Below are 23,619 nucleotides of genomic sequence, written 5' to 3' on the forward strand. Positions count from 1 at the left end.
CAGGACAGTCCTCTAATACGTTAATGCCAAGGAATTCAAAGCTACTGACCTTCTCATTCCATTCCCCTAATGATGATTGGCTAATGGATTTTGACTTCTTCCTGCTTCTCTTTGGTTTCTAGTCTTGATGTTCCTGTAGCTGCTACCTGATGGTGGAATGTCAAAGAGATTGTGGGATGGGTGGTATGCATCCTTGATAATTCTGTGGGTCCTTTGTCTACAACACTGCTGGTAAATGTCACTAAAGGTTCAAGGGGGAGTCTCCAGATCAAGAGATATCCAATCAACAGTGGAGCCGGTGGAAGAGGACAAAACATCACAATGACAATGAGGGCAAAGGAAGGCTGCAGCAGTGAGGTGTCCTCTGTCATCTTGCATGCTGTGACACTGGATCCTGACCCTGATCTGTCAAGCACTGTGTGGTGGCTGCCCATGCACCAGCCACTTCACATTAAACAGAGTCGATCTCCATTATGGGAATAACCCCTTGGGAGACCATCATACTCACCCTGAGTGACCACACTACTCTTTCCCGTCTAGTGTACAGAGTGTACAGAAAAAGGGAAAGGAATATTTGACATCAAGATTATTCCTAAGTTCTTCACCTTAGGTTAGCATAGGATGTGGAAGCATTAGAGAGGGTGCAGAGGAGGTTTACCTGGATGCGGTCTGGATTAGAAAACATGTCTTATGAGTAAAGGTTGAGCGAGCTAGGACTTTTCTCTTTGGAGTCAAGGATGAGAGGCGGCTTGATAGAGGTGCATATATAAGATTATGAGAGGCATTGATAGAGTGGAGAGTCTGACAAGGATGTCAATGAAGGACCAAGTGTAGGAGAGACACAGACATGGAAAGAGCAATTCACTGAATTTTAATGAGAACTGTACAAAACAAAGGAAAACAATAAACGGTAGGTCACAGGGTCGCTATCTAAAATCTCAATCTAACTAAAAAACTAACGTTGTGGAACAAAAGCAGTAATCTCCAACTAAATTAATACCACTCATTCACCAGTCTAACTAAATCACTGATCTTTTTCCTGGATCGTGTACTCAGTGCTGTGCTTTGATCAATAATGACAAGACTGAAACGAAAGGAAGAGCGTTAAATACAATTACAAAGACACCCTAATAGGCTGGAATGTGTGCATTCTCACATGTGTGAATGCGGCCTTTCAGATGCCTGCCTGTGAGAGCACCCAGACTCCGCAGCGGTCTCCGCAGTTGTGACAGACCCAGTACCTTTTTCCTGGGCATTTATGGCCAGTACCAGAAGATATCTGCTTAAGGTGAGTGGAGGAAAGAGAGTGTTAGGTGCCTGAAAGGAAAATGGAAGGTTATGGGCAAGGTAGGAGGAAAGGAGAGAGTAGAGATGCCTGGAATACACTGCTAGGGATGGTGGTAGTGACATTTAAAAGACTCTTAGTTCAGCACATGGATGTAAAAAATAATAGAGGGTCATGAGCTGAGTAAGAGGGAAGGATTAGATTGAATGTCGAGTAGGTTTACATAGGTTGGCATAACATGATGGGCCGAAGGGCCTCTACTTTGTGGCCCTCAAGCACCCAGGGCATGCCCTTTTCTCACTGTTACCATCAGGTAGAAGGTACAGAAGCCTGAAGGCACACACCTAGCAATTCAGGAACAGCTTCTTCCCCTCTGCCATCCCATTCCTAAATGGACATTGAAGCTTTGAACACGACCTCACGTTTTTTTTAATATACAGTATTTCTGTTTTTCCACTTTAAAAAATCTATTCAATATATGTAATTGATTTACTTGTTTATTTATTATGATTATTTTTCTCTCTGCTAGATCATGTATTGCATTGAACTGCTGCTGCTAAGTTAACAAATTTCACGTCACATGCTGGTGATAATAAATCTGATTCTCATTCTGGTCCTGATTCTGTGCTGTATATAGAGGATCCTCTAGAAATGCAGTGAATCACGTTTTAGTGTGGCTGAGAGAGAAGCAAATGGCCTGGACACTAAGGCAACCTCCAGTGCATTCTCTAGTGTAGTGGAATGATGTACTGGAGTGTTCCACCGTCAGGTTTCTGCCCTCGCAGCTGGAATAAATCATGGGACTGAGGAAGAGTGGGGAAATTCTCCCTGGTCCCAGTCCGATTCTACTGCCTTTGCAGCACATTGTGTACAAAGCTAGACAGGGAGTTAAACACCTCAGAAATCACCTGAGACAAAAGCTTTCTTTTGGGTTTTTAATGAGAAAACTTAGTGAAACTGCAGAAAGTTTAGTAAAACACATAATAGATTTAATACAGGATTGTCGTGCACCTGAATGTATTAATATTATCGATATTCTCATGAACAACTTTAAACATAGTAGTACCCACATGCAACTTTCTATAGCTATGCCATGACTAGAGTGAACGCGTGGCGAGATGATAGCTTAACAGCGATGAGCAATAAGCATAATACTTCCTTCAAAGTACATCTCCTAAATGTTTGCCAACATTAATAAAGTTGAAGGCTCACAGATATTGCTGCTTCAGGGGCAAATAATGAGTGAATCGAGAGGATGTCCTTGTACCGTATTTGCTCCATCAAAATCCAAATTAACCACACAGGAAATGGTGTAAAAAAGCTTACAAACAGGAAGTAATGTTTGCACAAAACGAACTGCATGCAAAACGAACTAAAGGCAGAACATGGACACTACAGCTTCAATCTATTTTACTAAAATGGATTGACTGGGCATTATCACACTGCAGCAGTTTAGTAATGTATACTTTTCTGCTGTCAATTTACACTGTTCTCTACACTTTAAAAATAGCCACACGCGCTGCAACTGAAATTTTAAAAGATAACTGCAAATGATGGACATTTAAAATAGAAACAGAAAATTGCTGTACAGCAGGGGTTCCCAACCTTTTTTATGCCATGGACCCCTACCATGGACTCAAAGTTGTGAACTCCTGCTGTAAACACTCAGCTGGTCAGGCCACTCTTGTAGAAACAGAAACACAGTTAGCATTTTAGATGACCCCACTGGTCTCAATCTGAAACATTTTTTCTCTCTCTTCAGATGTTGAATGGCCTACTGAGTATTTTCAGCATTTTCTGTTTTTATTTCATATTTCTTGCATCAGATGTCTTTTGACTGGTTTCTACAGGCAAGTAATTCAAACTGTCTAATAGTAACTATCAGAAGTTTGAACATTATAATCTGCCCCATTTCTTCATAGAATAACAGCCCATGGTGAAGAAGACCATAAGGTATAGGAGCAGAATTAGGTCATTCAGTCCATTGGGTATGCTCTGCTATTCTACCACTGCTGGTTTATTATTTTCCTCAATCCCATTCTCCTGCCTTCTCCTGGTAACCTTTGATACCCTTACTAATCAAAAAATTATCGATCTCTGTACTCAATATACCCAGCTTCCTCAGCTGTCCATGGTAACGAATTCCACAGTTTCACCACCAAAGAAATTTCTGCTCATCTCTGTTCTAAAGGGATATACATGTAGTCTGAGACTGTGACTCGTGGTCCTACAGTTCTCAACTATGAGAAACATCTTCTCCATGTCCACTCTATCTAGGCCTCCCAATACCTGATGTTTCAATGAGATTCCACCTCATTCTTCTGACCTCCAGCAAGTGCAGGCTGAGGGCCATTGAACGCTCTTCATATATAAACCCTTTCATTCCCCGGATGGTTCTTGTGCGCGTTCTCTGGACCCTCTCTAATACCAGCACATCCTTTCTTAGATAAAGAGCCCAAAACTGCTCACCATATTCTAAGTGTGGTCTGACCATTGCCTTATGAAGTCTCAGCATTGCATCCTTGCTTTTAAGAACTTGTACAGTAAGTACTTACAGTTATTGCTTTAGGTTCCTATAATCTGATCTTTAACAAATAACAGTGAAAGCTGCTGAGATACTGGGCAAAGTCACAGGAGCATCTTTGTGTCCTGCTTCACTCTGCTGCATATATTGAAGTTGGAGGATCATCGACATAGAGCATAGGGTGATTAGTAGGAGGCAGTGAGTGGGAATAAAAGGATCCCTTTCTGGATGGCTGCCAGTGGACTAGTGGTGTTCTGCAGAGGTCGGTGTTGGGACCTCTTCTTTTTAGGCTGTGTATCAATGATTTAGATGATGGAATAGATGGCTTAGTTGCCAAGTTTGCAGATGATACGAAGACTGGTGGAGGGGCAGGTAGTGTTGAGGAAACAGATAGGATGCAGAAGGACTTAGATTAGGAGTGTTAGAGTGAGTTTTTTTGGGTAGATGATTTGTTTACACTTAAGTGACTTTGGCCACCAGACTTCTATTTGACAAAGTACTGTGGATTGAGTCCACAACAATGCACTTCCTAAAAAGGTGTGAATACCAGATGCTTCTGGCGTCGTAGTTTGACCTGATGCTGTAGTTTCGAAGACAGTATTATCTATACATTGTAAATATTAATTGTCTTCTGTGTTAGCACGGGGAATGCCAAATAAATGTATTATGGACTTAACTTGCATTCCTAAAGGCTGTGGATACCAACCCAGACATGTTAGCGTCGGAAGGAAAGGATGGTGTGATATTTTGTATGTAGCTTCAATAGGCAGCATTGTCTATGCATTGTCTATAACTTTTTAAGTAGTGATTGGCTTTGTGTTAAGCATATAAATATTGAGCCCACATTGAGCTAGCAGACCTTTCTGCCGAAAGCGTTTCCATCCATATGATGCCTGCTTGTTGTGTCGAATAAAGAAGCTGCTTTGTATCTACCAGTGACTCTGTCTCTCCGGTGATTTTATCCATGCTACAACAAGGAGAATGGTCAAGAAAGTGATAAATAAAATACAGTGTTGGAAAATGCATGGTCATGCGCTCTGGTAGTAGAAATTAATGTGCAGACTATTTTCTAAATGGGGAAAAATCCAAAAATCTGAGATGCAAAGGACTTGGGAGTCCTTGTGCAGAACACCCTAAACGTTAGCTTGCAGGTTGAGTTGGTGGTGAGGAAGGCAAATGCCATGTTAGCAGTTATTTCAAGAGGGCTTGAATAGAAGAGCAGGGATGTGATGCTGAGGCTTTATAAGGCACTGGTGAGGCCTCATCTTGAGTATTGTGAACATTTTTGGGCATCTCATCTAAGAAAAGATGTGCTGGCATTGGAGAGGGTTCAGAGGCGGCTCACAAGGAAGATTGGGGGAATGAAAGGGTTATTATAAGAGGAAAGCTTAATAGCTCTGGGTCTGTACTTGCTGGAATTTAGAAGAGTGAGGGGGCATCTCATTGAAATTGTTCGAGTGTTGAAAGGCCTAGACAGAGTAGATGTGGAAAGGATGTTTCACATGGTGGGGGAGACTAGGACAAGGGACACTGCCTCAGTATAGAGGGGCATCCATTTAAAACAGAGATGTGGAGAAATTTCTTAAGCCAGAGGGTGGTGAATTTGTGGAATTTGTTACAAGCAGCTGTGGAGGCCAGGTTGTTGGGTGTATTTAAGACAGAGATTGATAGGTTCTTGATTGAACATGACATCAAAAGTTATGGGGAGAAAGCCGGGGAATGGGTTTGAGGAGAAGGAAAAAGGATCAGCCATGGCTGAATGGCAGAGCAAACTCGATAGGCCAAATGGCTTATTTCTGCTTCTACATCTAATGGTATTATGGTCTTATATTCCATCTCACTTTGCTGTCCTGAGCTCTTGCTAACCTTTCACACCAAAGGTCACACTCTTGATTCCATCTCATTCATGAACTGTGGGCTCTTTCTGTCAGAAAATAATCCAAAAAGAATTTAAAATCATAACAGCTTTGATCCACTCCTATGTCATTGGACGAGTTTGGGGAACTAACAGTAAGTTGGTTTAAGTTTTGATAGTAAGAGAATAAAAGAGCAGAGAGACAATCTGTATTTTGCCAGAAGTGGTTTCATAGCATCACAATCCCAAACTAGCCAAGACCTGGAGGACTTGGTTGCCGGACTGGGTTGGAGGCAGACAGTGAGAGAACTGAGTGACAGATTACAATTACTCAGAACCATCGTCTTCAGCATCGATGGGAAGGTCAGCCCTGATTTTACTTGAGATGAGTAAATACAACAAAAATACCAGATGTTGGAGGTCTGAAATAAAAGCAGAAAATAGAACATAGAACATAAAACAGTACAGCTCAGGAGCAGGCCAGTCGGCCCACAATGTTGTGCTATGCCACCTAAAAACCACATCAAAAACACCCAAACACTAATCTCTCCAACCTTCACCATGTCCATATCCCTCCATCTTCCTTACATTCATGTGCCTATCCAAACATCTCTTAAAAGCTTCTAATGTATTTGCCTCTACCATCATACCAGGCAGCACATTCCAGGCATCCACAGCTCGCTGAGTAAAATCGTATCCCTCACATCCCCCATGAACCTACCCCCTCTCACCTTCAATGTATGCCCTCTGGTAATAGACATTTCATCCCTCGGAAACAGATACTCTCTGTCTACTTGCTCTATGCCACCTTATCGACCTGTGTAGCTACTTTCAAGGAACTATGAACTTGGATCCCAAGATCTTTCTGCTCAGCAACACTGTTAAAGATCTTGCCCTTGACAGTGTACTGTGTCTTTGCATTTGCCCTACTGAGATGCAACACCTCACATTCATTTGGGTTAAACTCCGTATACTATTTCTCAGCCCATACCTGAAACAGATCGACATTGTGTTGTATTCGTTGCCAGAACTCTAGACTATCCACAACTCCACCAATCGTCTGCAAACTGCTGGACAAATCAGTAGGTCAGGCATCATCTGATGAAACAGAGGCAGTTAATGTTTCAGCTGTGAGGCCCTTCATCTGACCTTCACCAGAATCCCACACGTGAAGCAATAACAGCTTCTCTCTACAGATGTTGTCTGACACGTTGAGTATTTCAAACATTTTCTATTATCAGTCTTTGAGATAAAACTGTGAGATAGCTCAACCAAGTTGCAGATCTAGATGAGCAAAAATTTTGCCATTTAAATACTGGCATCCAGAGACTTTGGACCACATCATAAGCGCTTTCTGAATCAAAAAGCCATTAGTCAGCGGAACTCAATGGATTGATCAGCGTCTGATGGGGGAATTGTCAACTTCTCAGTTCAACATTCGGCCCTGATAGAGGGTCTCAACTCTAAGTATTACTTCCCCCAGTGGATGATGCTTGACCTGCTGAGCTCTTCCAGCAGATTGTTTGCTGATCCGGATTCCAGCAGCTGTAGTGTCTTTTGTCTCTGTTACTGGATTCCAGCTCCCTGGGTAAGGGCTGAAATGGAACCAAACTAATCACAACCTTTGTGACATATTCAGCCCAAGCTGAGCTTTAGACTCATACCATTTCATTAAGAACATGACTTCCATAAATCACCCAACCCTAGCACTTTAAGTTTATCTACCACGGAAATAATATCCTATTCCTCTGTCTTTTATTCCAAGCTGACTTCCTTTTTTAAAAATCTTTACATGAACTTGACATCACTGAAGCCTGTGCCCTAACCCACACTATCCCATTCAATTGCTCCTGAATAAGCAATAAATTGATCTTAAAATCTTCATCTGTCCATTTTCTTGTCTCCTCACTATGTCTGTAACTACATTACCTATACCACGTCCTGACATTTGATCTCCTCTAAACCTGTTCCTGACACTTTATTTTCTCTGTCCTTGGCAGCCAAGCCTTTAGCTGACAAAGAGATCTGAAATTCCTTCCTGAAACTGCTGGTCCTTCAAATCTACACTTCTAGTCCAGCTTTCGTCTATCTGCTTATGTGCTGCATTTTCCTCATTCATTTGACAGGATATGGGCATTGGTGGGAGGACCAGCATTTATAAATTATCCATAATTATGTTTGATTAGTTAGTAATCAATGCATACATGTGGAAGAAAAGTGGAGGATGAAGAATGTCCTTCAGAAAGTCTATTCATTTTTTTCAAGCCTGTGGCATGCACGTCTCCAAACACACGCTCAGCCATGCTGCAGTAAAGCAGTGTCTGAGAAAGATCAACACTGATATAAGGTAAACCCCCAAGAGCACAGTGATCCCTACTAGTTTGAAGGAGACTAACTATTTATAGCTTTATACTCTACGTATAAAATTGCACCCATAATATACATTACTACATTCTGTCCGCTAAGCTAATGTAACTTTAATTACTGAAGTCTTTAATATATGCTGCATTTCTCTGTGATAGTGCATGAAACAGTATAAGATCTTTTGCTGTCCATTGTTTAATGTGCACAGTTCTCACAGCCAATGTGCCCAGATGATCCATGATCAACATTTTGCCATCGTCCATCTGAAAGTCAACATTGTGTTTTCACTATTTTGCTGAGTGTCACAAGATAAGATTAACTTCCTGCCTCCTGAGCAGTCGGAAAGTACATTAGAAGAATGTAGCAGTTACTTAGTCTGCACAAAGCCTTTTATTTGGACCTTCAGCCCATTCTCTATACCATATGGCAACAATTACAGATTTAGCATGAATTCTGATAAGACATTTACATGTGCTTCCTGGTTTACGAAAAAGCTTTTGACCGAGTCAATCATGAACGGCTGGTCAATTGCCTGAACTCATTGGGGCTGGATGGGAAAGATGTTCGACTGATTGCGAGTCTGTACTGGCATCAGAAGGCAGTAATAAGAACTAGTGGTGGGAATTCACTGGAAGTTGAGATCCAAAAAGGGGTTCGCAAGGGCTGCATTATCTCCCCTTTATTATTTAACATTTACTCAGAAGTAATCTTCAGGGTGTTGAACGATGAAGCTGGTGTCCAAATTGGTGGAGTGACGGTGAACAACTTGAGGTATGCAAATGATTCAGTGTTGTTAGCTGAGACTGAGGACGAGTTACTCAGAATAGTAGATAAGATAAATGCTGAAGGAGAACGATTTGGAATGAAAATAAATGCTGCAAAGACGAAGATGATGGTGGTATCACGGAAGAAAGAAGTCCCCAAAATCAGTAACAAAATTAACGGCGTAGGCATAGAGCAAGTCAAGAAGTTTGTGTACTTGGGACAGATGGTCACACCGGATGGGAAATGTGATACAGAAGTTAGACGAAGAATTGAGATTGCAAGATCAATGTTCTGGAGCCTGAGTGATGTGCTGTGTGGCAAGAGGTTGGACTTTGGGCTGCGTTGTAGAATTTGGAAATGCTACGTCTGGAGCAGTCTGTTGTATGGAGTCGAATCGTGGATCTAATGCAAGGAAGCGCAACGATGACTGGAGGCATTTGAAATGTGGTGTTTAAGGAGAATGCAGAACATTAGATGGGTGATGAAGATCAGTAATATGGAAGTGTTGAAGAGAGTGAGGAGAGAAAAGGAGTTGCTGAAGAATGTGCAGAAAAGGAAGCTGGAATATGCCGGGCACTTGTTAAGAGGTGGTGGACTGCAGGAATTGTTATTGGAAGGGATGATAGAAGGAAAGAGGGAAAGAGGAAGGCAGCGAACCACTTGGTACGATAATGCGAGGCAATGGACTGGGCTGAGTTATGCTGAGGCCAGAAAAAGAGCGCAAGATCGAATAGCCACCAACCCCAGATTCGGGATGGCACCCACTGACTGACTGACTGATAATTGAACAACCTCAAATATCACATCAGCTCAATTACATTAGTTGGGGCAGAGCATTGGAATGGCTTTCACCTTCTCTTGATCTGGGTGTAGTTCTTTAGTGCCCACATAGTGTCCCTGGTACAGAAATTCATTCACCGGGAGAGTGCTCTTAGTTCTCTTGAAACATAGGCCTGCCTTTTCCAGTCTGCTCAATATATCATTCAGATTCTGGATGGGCTGTATTTTGAGGCTTCCGTAACCAGCAAAAGTATAGAGTTACCCCGGGAAGGCCCTGCAGCAACCCCTCCACGGTTCTATGAAAGGTAAGCAGGTGCAGATGCAACTTCGAAGGCTAGTCAGCTCTATGTGAACAACACTTGAGTGTGCTAATAGTCAAAAGCTTCTTATACTGACTGACTAACATGCTGATAAGCGTGACTCATGCAGGATTTAGTGAACCGTTGCCCTCCAGAGAAAACTACAGATGAAACTTTACTCCAGGAATGGGACATTGATCCCGGGTTGACACTAGATTAACAGTCATCTTGTAATCTCACACAGGCTGGTAGATTCAGCGTGTATTAACACGGGCACAATGAATGCTATCCCTTCTAAGTACTGAGCAGGTTCAATTATTTTCTCTCTGAGAAACCTGTCAGTCTCTGCCCGTGATTTTGATTTCATTATATGACACATTGACTTTTACCTGAAGAACCACAGTGGAGCTTCAGAATCAACATGAACCTTGCGTTGAGAGCACTTCAACTCCAGAACCTCCTGGGATGTTTCCGCCTCGCCCACCTTCATGCTATGAATGCTCCCCCATTCCTGGGACATTTTTTTCTGCCAGTCTCCTTCCAAAAGGTTTGCGATGAAAACTGGTGGTGAAGTTTTAACCTTTCTCACTGTCACATCAGCAGCTCTGACCACATCAATGTTTTCTCTAGCACAGATTTTCTGGCTTGATTTTCTCATTACCTGGCAGTGTGTTCAGATTTGATCGCCAATGTGCGTATCATTAGTGTATCACTGCACCCTTTTTGCAGCTCAGGTCTCGAGTTGCTCACATTAACCTTTATGATCACAGTCAGCTGTTAAGTAGACTCTCTAATCAGCAAATGTGAATTTTTCCATTTTCTTTCAATCTTCGCTTTCTTTCTATATGTACAGAGAATGCGGGAGGCCAGAAATTTTGAGTTCCTTCCTTTGATGTCTTGCTTCATTTTTTGCTCCATTTTATGCATATAACCACAACCTCTGGAGATGTAAGACTTTTAAACAATGTACAAATGACACTTACCTGAACCAGCCTTCACATGGCCTATGTTTCCCTACTTAGTGCGTTTTACAAGTGCCGATTTGTTGAATTTGGAGCAGGGTGTTTTGCTACTAGTCCCCTTGCATAGTGTCACATGGAAAAGCAGGTCTCGTATCTAATTCCTGCATGTTTTTACTTGCCAACTGCTTAGGCAATTTTCAGTTTGTTCTCAAAGGTCAAATGCACCTCAGATAACAATTGCTTCTGAATTCCTTCATCACTGATTCCATACATGGTGAGACCACACCTGGAGTATTGTGTGCAGTTTTGGTCCCCTAATCTGAGGAAAGACATCTTTGCCATAGAGGGAGTACAAAGAAGGTTCACCAGATTGATTCCTGGGATGGCAGGACTTTCATATGAAGAAAGACTGGATGAACTGGGCTTGTATTCGTTGGAATTTAGAAGATTGAGGGGGGATCTGATTGAAACGTATAAAATCCTAAAGGGATTGGACAGGCTAGGTGCAGGAAGATTGTTCCCGACGTTGGGGAAGTCCAGAACGAGGGGTCACAGTTTGAGGATAGAGGGGAAGCCTTTTAGGACCGAGATTAGGAAAAACTTCTTCACACAGAGAGTGGTGAATCTATGGAATTCTCTGCCACAGGAAACAGTTGAGGCCAGTTCATTGGCTATATTTAAGAGGGAGTTAGATATGGCCCTTGTGGCTACGGGGGTCAGGGGGTATGGAGGGAAGGCTGGGGCGGGGTTCTGAGTTGGATGATCAGCCATGATCATAATAAATGGCGGTGCAGGCTCGAAGGGCCGAATGGCCTACTCCTGTACCTATTTTCTATGTTTCTATGTTTCTATGTTTCTTCAGTTTGGCAACAACCAGTGTTGCATTAGGTATATTGTTTCCAATTGTATATAAAACTGAAGCTATTAAATATTCCCACTTGGTTTTAGGTTAATATGATTCTTCAACAAATTCATTAATTACCTTAGACATATAGTAGCCACTTTACTGGTACCCCTGTACCTAATCAAGTTGCCACTGAGCGCATGTTCAAGGTCTTCTGCTGCTGTAACCAGTACACTTCCAGGTTTGACGTGTTGTGCATTCACAGATGCTTTTCTACACATCCCTGTCATAATGTATGGTTATCTGACTTACTGTTGCCTTCCTTTGAGCTTGAGCCAGTCTTGCCATTCTCCTCTGATGTCTTTCATTACCAAGATGCTTTTGTCCACAGAACTGCTGCTCACTGGATGTTTTTAGATGTTCACAGCATTCTCTGTAAATTCTAGTACATAGAAGTCCTAGGAGATCCAGTTTCTGAGATACTTAAACCACCCCATCTGGCACCAACAATCAGTTCATGATGAAGGTCACTTAGATCACATTTCTTTCCCATTCTGATGCTTGGTCTAAGCAAAAACTGAACCTCTTGACCATGTCTGCATGCTTTTATGCATTGCATTGCTGCCGTATGATTAGCTAATTAGATATTTGCATTAATGAGCAGGTGTGCAGATGTACCTAGTGAAGTGGTCGCAGTTATTATTACTAGTGTTTCTCTGGGATCAACAAGTTTCCTATTATACTATGCTAAGGGCATCACCACACACATCAGCAGGAGAAACATCTGGCTATTTCTTCCAAAATGCTATTTGTAGCAAAGAAATACAATGGCGTCTCACAATAGTTCTTCACGTCTGAGTTTGAGAGTCAAATTCTGCACTCAAGCCCACTGTGGCTTTTTCCCTTATTATTTTTGTTATAGCAGAGAACTGTTCAACTTTAATTTTCTCTTCCTGCTTTTTTTTTAAAGAGAATTTCCCTTCATTCCTACCTAACTTCAGGAACAATTTCCCTCGTGGCCAATATGTTGTATCTTGCAGAAGATGAGTTTCGGTAAGTTTATTTACGGTGTTGATGCCTGCTGGGCTCCAAACTTAGCCCTTTACAGAGATCAACCACAATGGCATCTGCTGAAGGGCAAAACAATGCTACACAAAAACCCCACAGGAGCAACATATCTCTTCCCACTGACATGGAGGAGAGCAGCTTCATAAACTATAGACATTACCACAGAATTTATGAGGATAAACTTCCATCTTTGGTTTTCTTTCCTTACAGCTCACCTCAATAGACATTGTATTATGTTACACAATTAGCTATACTTGATGGACTTAAACTTGAGAACTGGTTACCAAGCACATTCACCTACTCCAAGTGCACGCAGCTCATTTCAGGCAACGTGCTCCTCCATGCATATGATTCATTTATGCATTGATACCACTGGAATCTTCGATGATATCAATTGGCAATAGCTCAATTAGTGCACATGTTAGTATATTATAAGGAAAATTTGCACCTTAGGGCTAGTGTGGAGACTCATTTGCAAGAGCTGAGTTAAAGTGCCAGAGCCAACCCAGGTTGAAGATCGTACTTTATTCCTCCTGAATAGTCCCAAGTCTTTCCAGCGCTGTCGGAGTCATTTATTTCATTACTAGTGGTTGGACATGTTGGCTTGTGGCCAAGTGGTTAAGGCGTCGGTCGAGTGATCTGAAGTTCGAGCCTCAGCTGAGGCATCGTGTTGTGTCCTTGAGCAAGGCGCTTAACCACACATTGCTCTGCACCGACACCGGTGCCAAGCTGTATCGGTCCTAATGCCCTTCCCTTGGACAGCATCGGTGGCCTGGAGAGGGGAGACTTGCAGCATGGGAAACTGCTGGTCCTCCATACAACCTCGCCCCAGGTCTACGCCATGGAAACCTTCCAAGGCGCAAATCCATGGTCTCATGAGACTAATGGATGCCTATGTATACATGTTTGGAACTACTCTTCCAAATTTCCTGCCATGGCACAGCAATGAGAGCAAACTTTACATCTCTTGGGTTGGCATTGCTGTTAATGCAAAGTTTGTGTTCAATCACGTGCTAGCTATATGGGCTCTGTCATTCAAATATGCATGGCATGTGCATTGGAATAGCACCAAAGTGGTGCAGGCTGTCCATGCAACATTTCTACTGTTTTTGCAGCCCTTTGTTCATTAACTAACTTTCTAATCACTCTTTTGGCAAAAGGTTTGCTGTGTAGCACAGTTCAGGAATTCCTTGTGGTCTACATTGACAGCATTCTCCGACAAAATCAAAATTTCTCTTCTACAAAGATGATTTGCCTGAAAGAAGCTTATGTAAATTCAATATATTAAATGCTCTCCATTTGATCTTAAATTAAGAATTCTGGGCCATTCCACACAAGGGACGTTCAACTAACAGGTTCAAAATTATACAGGTAATCCTCTCCCATTTTTAACAAGCTACTATTTTGACAACCTTACACTCTTCAGATATAACTAGCAGTGTAATTTTATATAGTTTGAATGCAGATGCTACAAACATTTTCCTTTGCTGCTGGCTGTGTAGGAGTTTTCTAATAATAAAATTTCTGACATTATTCAGAGAGCAACATACAAGCTCCTTAAGTATATTGGGAAATGTTCCTCTCTTAACCAACACCACTAGAAACAAATTAACTGGTCGTTCATCATATTTCATTTTTGCATAACTTTCCAGTGCACAAATTAGCAAACAGTTATTACTAACAATGACTGTGGGGGAGTTGGTGACATTCTGAAAGATGCTATATAAATTCAATGATCTCAGAATTGTTCCATGCTGGAAAAGAGAGGTCAATCCACCTACACATGATTGGACAAAAAATGTTTTGTGCGTTGGTCCCCATGACAATATTCGAGAGTGTTCATTCCGGGGGTGTCAATTGTAATAGCACTGGGCCCGAACACTTTGTAGCACAAAAATCCATCTGTTCTGCCAGGGAAACTTGGGTAGATATCCTGGCAGCTGGGGATATGTCTGGCTGTTTGAGGCAGACCTTCTGCATTACGGGTGGGTTTGGTTATCTGGTGATGCAGTGGCGCAGTGACATCAGCTCCGGACTCCGGAATGGAGGTTCCGGGGTTCGAATCCAGTCGGGCCGTTCCCGAGTACGCTTTCCATCTGTGATGGGTTGAGTTTTGAGCTCGCAACTTGACCTCGTAAAATAAAAAGAAAAATACTGTACTGCGAAAGGTCTGTGTAAGGAGTGGCGCACCGCACAGTCTCTCGTTCCGTGCCTAGTAAGGCATGAAAATGCCCGATGCTGGCCTCTCAGGCCTGAGTCAACGTCACCATCATTATCATCTTTGGTTCTCTGAAATTTGAGGGTGGGTTTGGGGGTGATGAAGGCAAGATCATTAGATATATTTGTGAAGAGAGCTAGATATTTGAATGCTGGAGTAACTGAAAGCTATGGGAATGTTCCTTTATAGGACAAACCAACCAACATCAAAATGCAAAATGCTGAAAATGTGAAATGAATGCAAAGAATGCTGAAAACACTCAGCAGAACAGGCAGCATCTAAAAGTGCTTGTTAATCAGAAGTAGATGAAAGTTCTCAGTTCTAATGAAAGGCAATTGACTTGAAATGTTACTAACTCTTCCTTCAGTTAGTCCTGACGAAGGGTCTCGGCCTGAAACGTCGACTGTACCTCTTCCTATAGATGCTGCCTGGCCTACTGCGTTCACCAGCAACTTTGATGTGTGTTGCTTGAAATGTTACCTCTGTTTTTGTCTCCATAAATGCTCCCTGATCTGTTGGAAATAAGACCATAAGACATAGCAGCAGAAATAGGCTATTCAGCCCATTGAGTCTGCTCTGCATTCCCATCATGGATGATCCGGTTCACACTCAACCCCATACACCTGCCTTCTCACCATATCCTTATCAGTCAAACATTTTCTGCTTTACCTCTCAGACCACATAGCTTACGTTGTAAACTTGCATAATGGCGTTTTAAAATCTTAAATAAAAATTTCCATTCCATCAGTATTAGAATACAAAGAAACCTGAAACAACTCAAACAAGAAATATTTACCCAAAATAAGTGTATACCTGCATCTTACTGTAAAATGCGGTGCGAAATATGGAATATTATATTTATTTGTTATCATGTATGTATGATTTTAATGAAATATTGTATCTATATATAATAGCTGTACAATTTAATATGGAATAATTTAAGTTATATTCAGTCTCCATACATTTTATTCATGATGTGCAACGTAAAATCAAGTTCAGTGTGTATTTATGAGAAGGTGAAATGGATCCTCTTTGACACCACGGTGAATCACTACTTAAAGTAATGAAAGGTCAATTCAGACTTTTATCTTAATACTGTACAGCAAATCAGAGCAGTGTGAACAGAATTCTCAATGAGAATAGCTTGAGCAGTGAGTTACTGAAGGTGGCTTCAGAACCAAAGCATTGACCTTGACACAAGACTCGGCAAAGAGGATGCGAGATATTGGACTATGTCGAGAGTCTTAAGGAATATTCTGGAGTCAGGTTATATAGAAATTATTAATTTCAACGGCAATCAATCTTCAGATTTGAATGTGGATTGTAGATTGAATTTAAAATACAGCTCTGAACAATAATCTTTCTGAAGCTGCAGATTGGGGTAGATGGCAAACCAGGAAACATCCATTCATTTGGTGTCTGCATTTGCATGAATGTAGCTAGAGAGAGACAATACTGATTAGCATTCATTTTGGGTGCCTGGTGCATGGGTGTGAAGAAGGAGGTGTTTGTAAATTATATGTAATTCAAGGGAAGCATTGTAGGTACATTGTAACTATAGAATTGTCTTGCTGTTTTACCTTTGATCTTTAGCATATAAAATGTCACGTAATATTGGGCCAGGCAGGCCTCTTCTTCTGAGAGTGTCTCCTGTATGATGCCTGCTGCTTGCTTTGCTGAATAAACACTTCTATATCCACCACCTTCAGTGTCTCTCCAGTGACTTTGTTCACCATCACAAAAGAGAGCACATAAGAAGGCGAGCTGAATTGCTACTATGTGGTATTGTTCCAAATTCTCAAGCTGAATGACCTCCTCCTACATTTTAACGATTCTATTATTCTCTGAAATGTCTAAATGAACGCACAGTCACCTCGTTGAGTGCCAGCCTCCGGGGTTTAGACGCTCCAATTCGCCGGAGTATGGATAACTGGCGTGGCCCCTTTAAAGATTCAGGGCCTCTCTGGTAATTGGCGCCCAAGGTTTGGTGCTATAATTTTGATATTTATAGAGCATCTGAACTCAGGTTCGGTGCTCACTCATCAGGTCAACTCTGGTTCCACCTGTGATTGTGTTTTGGATTTCTGTCTCGTTTGGATTCTCGTCTATTTCTCATCCAGCATCTTGTCAAGAACCTGTTTCTTGTCTCAGTCTTGAAATTGTGTCCCGAGTCTAGTCTCGGATACTCCAATACTTGAGACCTTACCATCCTTGCTTAGGCCTCTCGTCATAGTATGATGGAGCCAAGCATGGACCCAATGGCCAGCCACAGCGAGAAGATTTCAAGACATAGCCTAGAGATATGTGACCTTCAGGTCACTATGCACCCACTGTCGAAAGGAGGAAGCCAGAATAACTTGAGTAAGGCCATTATTCACACAGCGGAGTCAGCCCATCTTCCAATCCCAGGGAGATTCAGTAGTGATCTGGTTTCTTGCCATGGCTTCCTCATACAGTGCTCATTGGTGTCTTAACTCCAGCCATCCCACTTTCCCTTGGAGCACGGCAAGATGGCCTTCATGATCTCGCTCCTGATCAGGAGTGCTCTGGTCTGGCCCACTGCACATTGGGAGTGGAGGTCGGAAATTTGCTCTGATTCAGAAGAATTCATGAATACCATGAAAAGAGTGTTCCATCATCCCACTGAAGCTAACACTGGGATGAAGGTGTGTTAAGGTAGTCAATCTGCCGTTGTATACGCAATTGAGTTTTGGACGTTGGTTGAGGAGTATGACTGGAATGGGGAGACTTTGGGCACTTTGTACCACTATGGACTCCGAGGTGAATAGAGAGATGTCCTTGCTTTGGAAGAGCCAGCAGCGGACTTAGAGGCTGTGATTGATCAGTCCATCCACTCAAAAATCTCTGGATTCTCTGGAGACCAGTGGAGGAGGCAGACTTTTGCTTGGGGTAACCCGAAGTCTTTGGAAGACTCAGTCATTCCTCCAAGGTGGACAAGCCGGCTCCAGTCAACAGAACTGAGCGAGTTCTGATCATGTCCAGTCGGAGGGGTACTGGAAATGGAGGAAAAGGTCCCAAGTTCAGGAACAAGCAAGAAGCCCACTATGAAAGTACCCAAGAATTCTGGAGCCCTAGCAGCCAAGCCTCAGGAACCAGTCATCCAGTCCCACTTAAAGGAAATGCTCCTTAATGTAAATCATCAGAACCTAGTCCCAGGAGGACAAAGGCTATTCGTATAAGCTTGTTGACATTGTTTGAGGATATAGATGAAGATTTAGACTCTGTTTCTACAAAGAATTCTAGTGAATCCTTAGAGGAAACTCTGAGGTCTGCTGAATTGCCCTAGTTCCTAAGGAGCCTCAGGAGACATCCTTGGAGGCAAGATCAGGAGCAATTGCAACACCTGAGCTCATCAAAATTGCCTCTGCATACAAGGATTTAGAAGAGGTTTTCAGCAAAAAAGGCCTTGACTCTTACACCACACTGACACTATGACTGTGCAATAGACCTTCTGCCTAGTACTTATCCTTCACGGGGTCGATTGTACACGTTCTCAGGCCTAGAGAGATGTGCTATGGAGGCGTACATAGAAGAGGCACTTGCTATGACATTTATTCAGCCCACCACCTCACCAGCTGGCACAGGCTTCTTCTTTGTACAGAAAAAGGATGGAAGCTATTGGCCATGCATTGATTATAGAGGGTTGAATTGCATAACGGGCAAGAAACGTTACCTACTTCCACTCATGAACACTGCCTTCGAGATACTGGAAGTCAGATTTGCAGAGTCTCATGATGGACCCTTCTAATGCACAGGCAGTAAGAGACTGGCCACAACCTTCAAGTGTGAAACAAGTCCAACGGTTTCTGGGATTTGCCACTTTTTACAAAACGTTCATTAGGAACTTCAGCTTAGGGGCGGCACTGCTGACAACACTATTTAGTAAATCCATAAACAACAGGAATTCTGCAGATGCTGGAAATTCAAGCAACACACATCAAAGTTGCTGGTGAACGCAGCAGGCCAAGCAGCATCTATAGGAAGAGGTGCAGTCGACGTTTCAGGCCGAGACCCTTCGTCAGGACTAACTGAAGGAAGAGTGAGTAAGGGATTTGAAAGCTGGAGGGGGAGGGGGAGATGCAAAATGATAGGAGAAGACAGGAGGGGGAGGGATGGAGCCGAGAGCTGGACAGGTGATAGGTAAAAGGGGATACGAGAGGATCATGGGACAGGAGGTCCGGGAAGAAAGACGGGGGGGGGGTGACCCAGAGGATGGGCAAGAGGTATATTCAGAGGGACAGAGGGAGAAAAAGGAGAGTGAGAGAAAGAATGTGTGCATAAAAATGAGTAACAGATGGGGTACGAGGGGGAGGTGGGGCCTAGCGGAAGTTAGAGAAGTCAATGTATTCCGTCTGGGTAGCCTCCAACCTGATGGCATGAACATTGACTTCTCTAACTTCCGCTAGGCCCCACCTCCCCCTCGTACCCCATCTGTTACTCATTTTTATGCACACATTCTTTCTCTCACTCTCCTTTTTCTCCCTCTGTCCCTCTGAATATACCTCTTGCCCATCCTCTGGGTCACCCCCCCCCCCCCGTCTTTCTTCCCGGACCTCCTGTCCCATGATCCTCTCGTATCCCCTTTTGCCTATCACCTGTCCAGCTCTCGGCTCTATCCCTCCCCCTCCTGTCTTCTCCTATCATTTTGCATCTCCCCCTCCCCCTCCAGCTTTCAAATCCCTTACTCACTCCTCCTTCAGTTAGTCCTGACGAAGGGTCTCGGCCTGAAACGTCGACTGCGCCTCTTCCTATAGATGCTGCTTGGCCTGCTGCATTCACCAGCAACTTTGATGTGTGTTGCTTTAGTAAATCCATGGGCCTTTTTGTTTAGACTACCAAAGTGGAGGCTACTTTTGCAGATCTCAAACAACAGTTCATAACAGCTCCCATTTTAGTCTCGCCTAACCCGGACCTTCCCATTGTCGTGGAGGTGGACACCTCGGATATTGGAGTGGGTGTGCTATTGTCTCAGCGGACATCCTCTGACTATAAGCTGCCTCCGTGTGCGTTCTTCTCCAGGTATCCTCTGTGGAGGTGAACAATGATATTGGAAATAGGGAGCTGCACTGGAGGAAAGTGTCACTGGCTTGAGGGTAGCAAGAGCCACATTTTATTGTGTGGATAGACAACAAAAACCTGGCTTATATTTAGGAGGCCAAAAGACTGAATTCCCGGTGGGTTAGCTGGTCTCTTTTTTTAAACCAGTTCAATTTTGGTCTGACCTTTTGGCTGGGGTCAAAGAATCAGAAACTGAATGTCGTGTCAGTTTGATGAAAGAGGCGTATCCTATCACCATTTTGCCCCAAACTAAGATGACAGCGCCAGTCATTGGGGGATCGACGCATTTAATGACAAGGCCCAGGTTCAAGGAGAGATTCCAAAAAATGGTCCTCTGGGTTGTTTGTTCGTTCGAAGTTCTGTCAGGTCTAAGGTTCTTCAATGGGGCTACACATCTATAATGATTGCCCACCCATGGGTTGCCAGAACATTTGAGTTCATTGAGGAGATATTGGTAGCCTAGAATGACTAGAGAAATTTGACAATATGTGCAAGTGTGCAAGGTGTTCACTAGACAATGAGCCCCACACCCAACCACAGTAGCTCCTTCAGCCTCTACCTGTTCCGGACAGACCATGAGCACACTTCTCCAAGGGGAAGACCACCTCCAAGGGGACTATCATCAACATGGTGATTGTGGATTGCTTTTTGAAAGCTTGTAAGTTCATAGCACTGGACTAATTACTGTCAGTGGCAGAAGCAGCTGAGATTATCCTTCATCAGGTCTTCAGGGTCCATGAATTTCAGGTGGACATTGATTTGGCTTGTAGTCCACAGTTTGCTTCATGTTTTTGAAAAGCATTCAGTATGCTGACTGAGGCTAGAGTAAACCGTTGCTCTGGGCTTCACCTACAGCCCAATGGTCAGACAGAGCGGGTGAACCGGGATATGAAGCGAACCCTGAGATACCTGGCTTCAGAAAGATCAGATGAGTGGTGCAATCATCTGATGTGACAGTGGTCACACACAACACATTATAGCATTCTGCACACAGGATGTCCCCGTTTGAATGGCATTTTGGGGTATATTCCACCACTCTTCCCTGAGCAGGAGGCTGAGGTTGTGGTTCCTGCTGCCAAAGGTCTCATCAGATGGTGCAAGGAGAAATGAACTCGGATGAGGAAGATTTTTTTGGCCTCTATCCATAGGGCTGAACTGAAGGCCAACTGTAAGAGAAGAGAGCAACCAGCTTTGCAGCCTGGGAAAGAAGTCTGGTTGTCTACTCAAGATTTGCCTCTCTGGGTGGAGTCAAGAAAACTGGAGCCTGAATTCACTGGGCCCTTCAAGTTCCTTAAGAAAGTGAACCCAGCAGCCTAAACGTTGTAGCTCTTAATCCCACTTTCCATATATCCAAGTTGAAAGCTGTGAGTACCACCATCAGCCCTGCCACCATCTATTTTTGTTAATAGGGAGCAGGTCTTCACTGTGAAGAAACTTCTAGATTCATGAACTGTTCAGGGTGTTCAGCAGTTCCTTGATGACTGAGAAGAGTTTGGACCTGAGGAATGGCTCTGGGTTCCAGAAAAGGGATATGCCTGCAGTGTTCAGACACCCTGATTCTCCGGAGTGTGGATAACTTGTGCGGCTCCTTTAAAGACCCAGGCCTGCCCCTTAATTGGTGGCCATGTTTTGGATATTTAAAGAGCACCTGAACTCAGATTCAGTGCTCAATCATCAGTTCAACCCTGGTTCAAACTGCGATTGTGTTTAGGATTTCTGTCTCACTTGGATTTTTGTCTAGTCTCATCAGACTCTTGTCCAGCATCTAGTCAAGAACCCTGTTCTCATCTCAGTCTCAAAATCATGTCTCAGTTTTAGTCTCGGATACTCCAGAACTTAGGTCCTTCCCTTCCTCACCTAGGCCTCTCGTCATACACCACAAAGGATGTGGTGACAATTTACTGAAGGACTTTCTGAGAACAATTGGGAGGAAATGGTTATAAAGACTTTAATTTTCATATCATTATAGATGGACCTCCGGTTTATGTTTTCACTATATTTTTCTTTTTATAATTTTCTTTCTAGGTGTAGTGTTCTCAGTAATACAATTGTTAAGGCTGACAAAATGGCTTCTCTGTACTGTTAACTGCTGAGTAAGGGGTTCTCTGTAGCAACATGTTTGGGTTATAATTAGTGATAATGGGACTTGTATTCATTTGCTAGCCAATGGAAGTCATGTGCGGGAACCGGAGGAGGAGAGAAGAGGTCGGACGTGAGTCGAGCGCTCTGGTAGATCACCGGGAGTGATCCAGGTCGAGGGGCGATGGAGTTCGGAGGAGATCGAGGGGTGGAACGGATACGGAATTTCGTGAGCTCCAACGAATTATTGTACACAGAACTGATAAAATTTAATGATTTGGCACCTTTATTTTATTTGTTCCTACTAACTCATCACCAAGAAATCATTATAAAGTGTAATCATTTACTTGCCTATTGTGTACCGTCTGATATTTTATGTCGTGGCCTTGTACCTGGGTGCAATTGCACAGTATCCACTCCAATGCGATTACAGAGTTGGCGGGGTCAACACCAGTTCAATTGGGCCATAGGGAATTTTATTCTGCCTTGGATTGGTGAGGGAATGTCATTATTTGTTACTTCAGTCTTATTAGAGTCATGGAGCCATAAAGCATGGAAACAGACCCTTCAGTCCAATTTATCCTTGCTGACCAAGGAATCTTCCTACATTTATTCCTGAAAACCTTTCCTGTCCATGTCCCTGTCCAAATGTCTTTTAAATATTGTACTTGTACCTGCTCTAGCATTCCACTGGTAACTTCATCAGTGATTCTTGATCGTGACAGAGAAGTCAAACAAAACGCAAATAAATACTTTTAAAGTTGTGATCTAGGCTCAGAATGCAAACTGTTACCACAGAATTCCAATGCAACTAAAACATTTGAATCCCTGTCATTTTTTTTTTGTTTCATTTTCTCTTCCTTTCAATTGGAGCTGTTGTGATGCAGTTGTCGCCTCGTCCTTTCAGTCACCTAAGTTCGAGCCTGACCTCCGAGGTTGTCTGTGTGAACCTTATGTTTCCTCCCTGTGACCGAATGGGTTGGTGGTTGGTTGGCCACTAGAGAGGGGTATAAACCCACTCAACCTTAGAACGTGGGAGGAAACTCACTGCATTACAGGGAGAACATGCAAACTCCACATGGACAGTGCCAGAGGTCGGGATTGAACCCTGGCTACTGGAGCTGTGTGGCAGCAGCTCTATGGCCTGTGCCAATGTGTCATCAGCTTCAGATCCTCCTGCTATGGGAAGCAGGTTCTTTGCTGTGTTGTTGTTACAAATAGGACTTTAGGTTGGCAATTGGCCAAAGAGTATTGACAACCTGCGGAAAGAACAATAACAATAGATACAGCACCTTCCTTCTTCTTCTTTTTCTTTCTTTCCAAATGCTCTGGGTAATTTGAAGGGCTGTTTGAAACAATGCCTTGTAATTTATTTTTTATTTTATTTAATGGCACGGTAACAGCCTATATGGCCCAATTACATCCATACAATCAATTAACCTAGTAACCCACATGCCTTTGGAACATGGAAGGGAAACCAGAGCACCTGGAGGAAAC

The sequence above is a fragment of the Mobula hypostoma genome, chromosome 24, assembly GCF_963921235.1.
Source record: "Mobula hypostoma chromosome 24, sMobHyp1.1, whole genome shotgun sequence".
Taxonomy (NCBI): Eukaryota; Metazoa; Chordata; class Chondrichthyes; order Myliobatiformes; family Myliobatidae; genus Mobula; species Mobula hypostoma.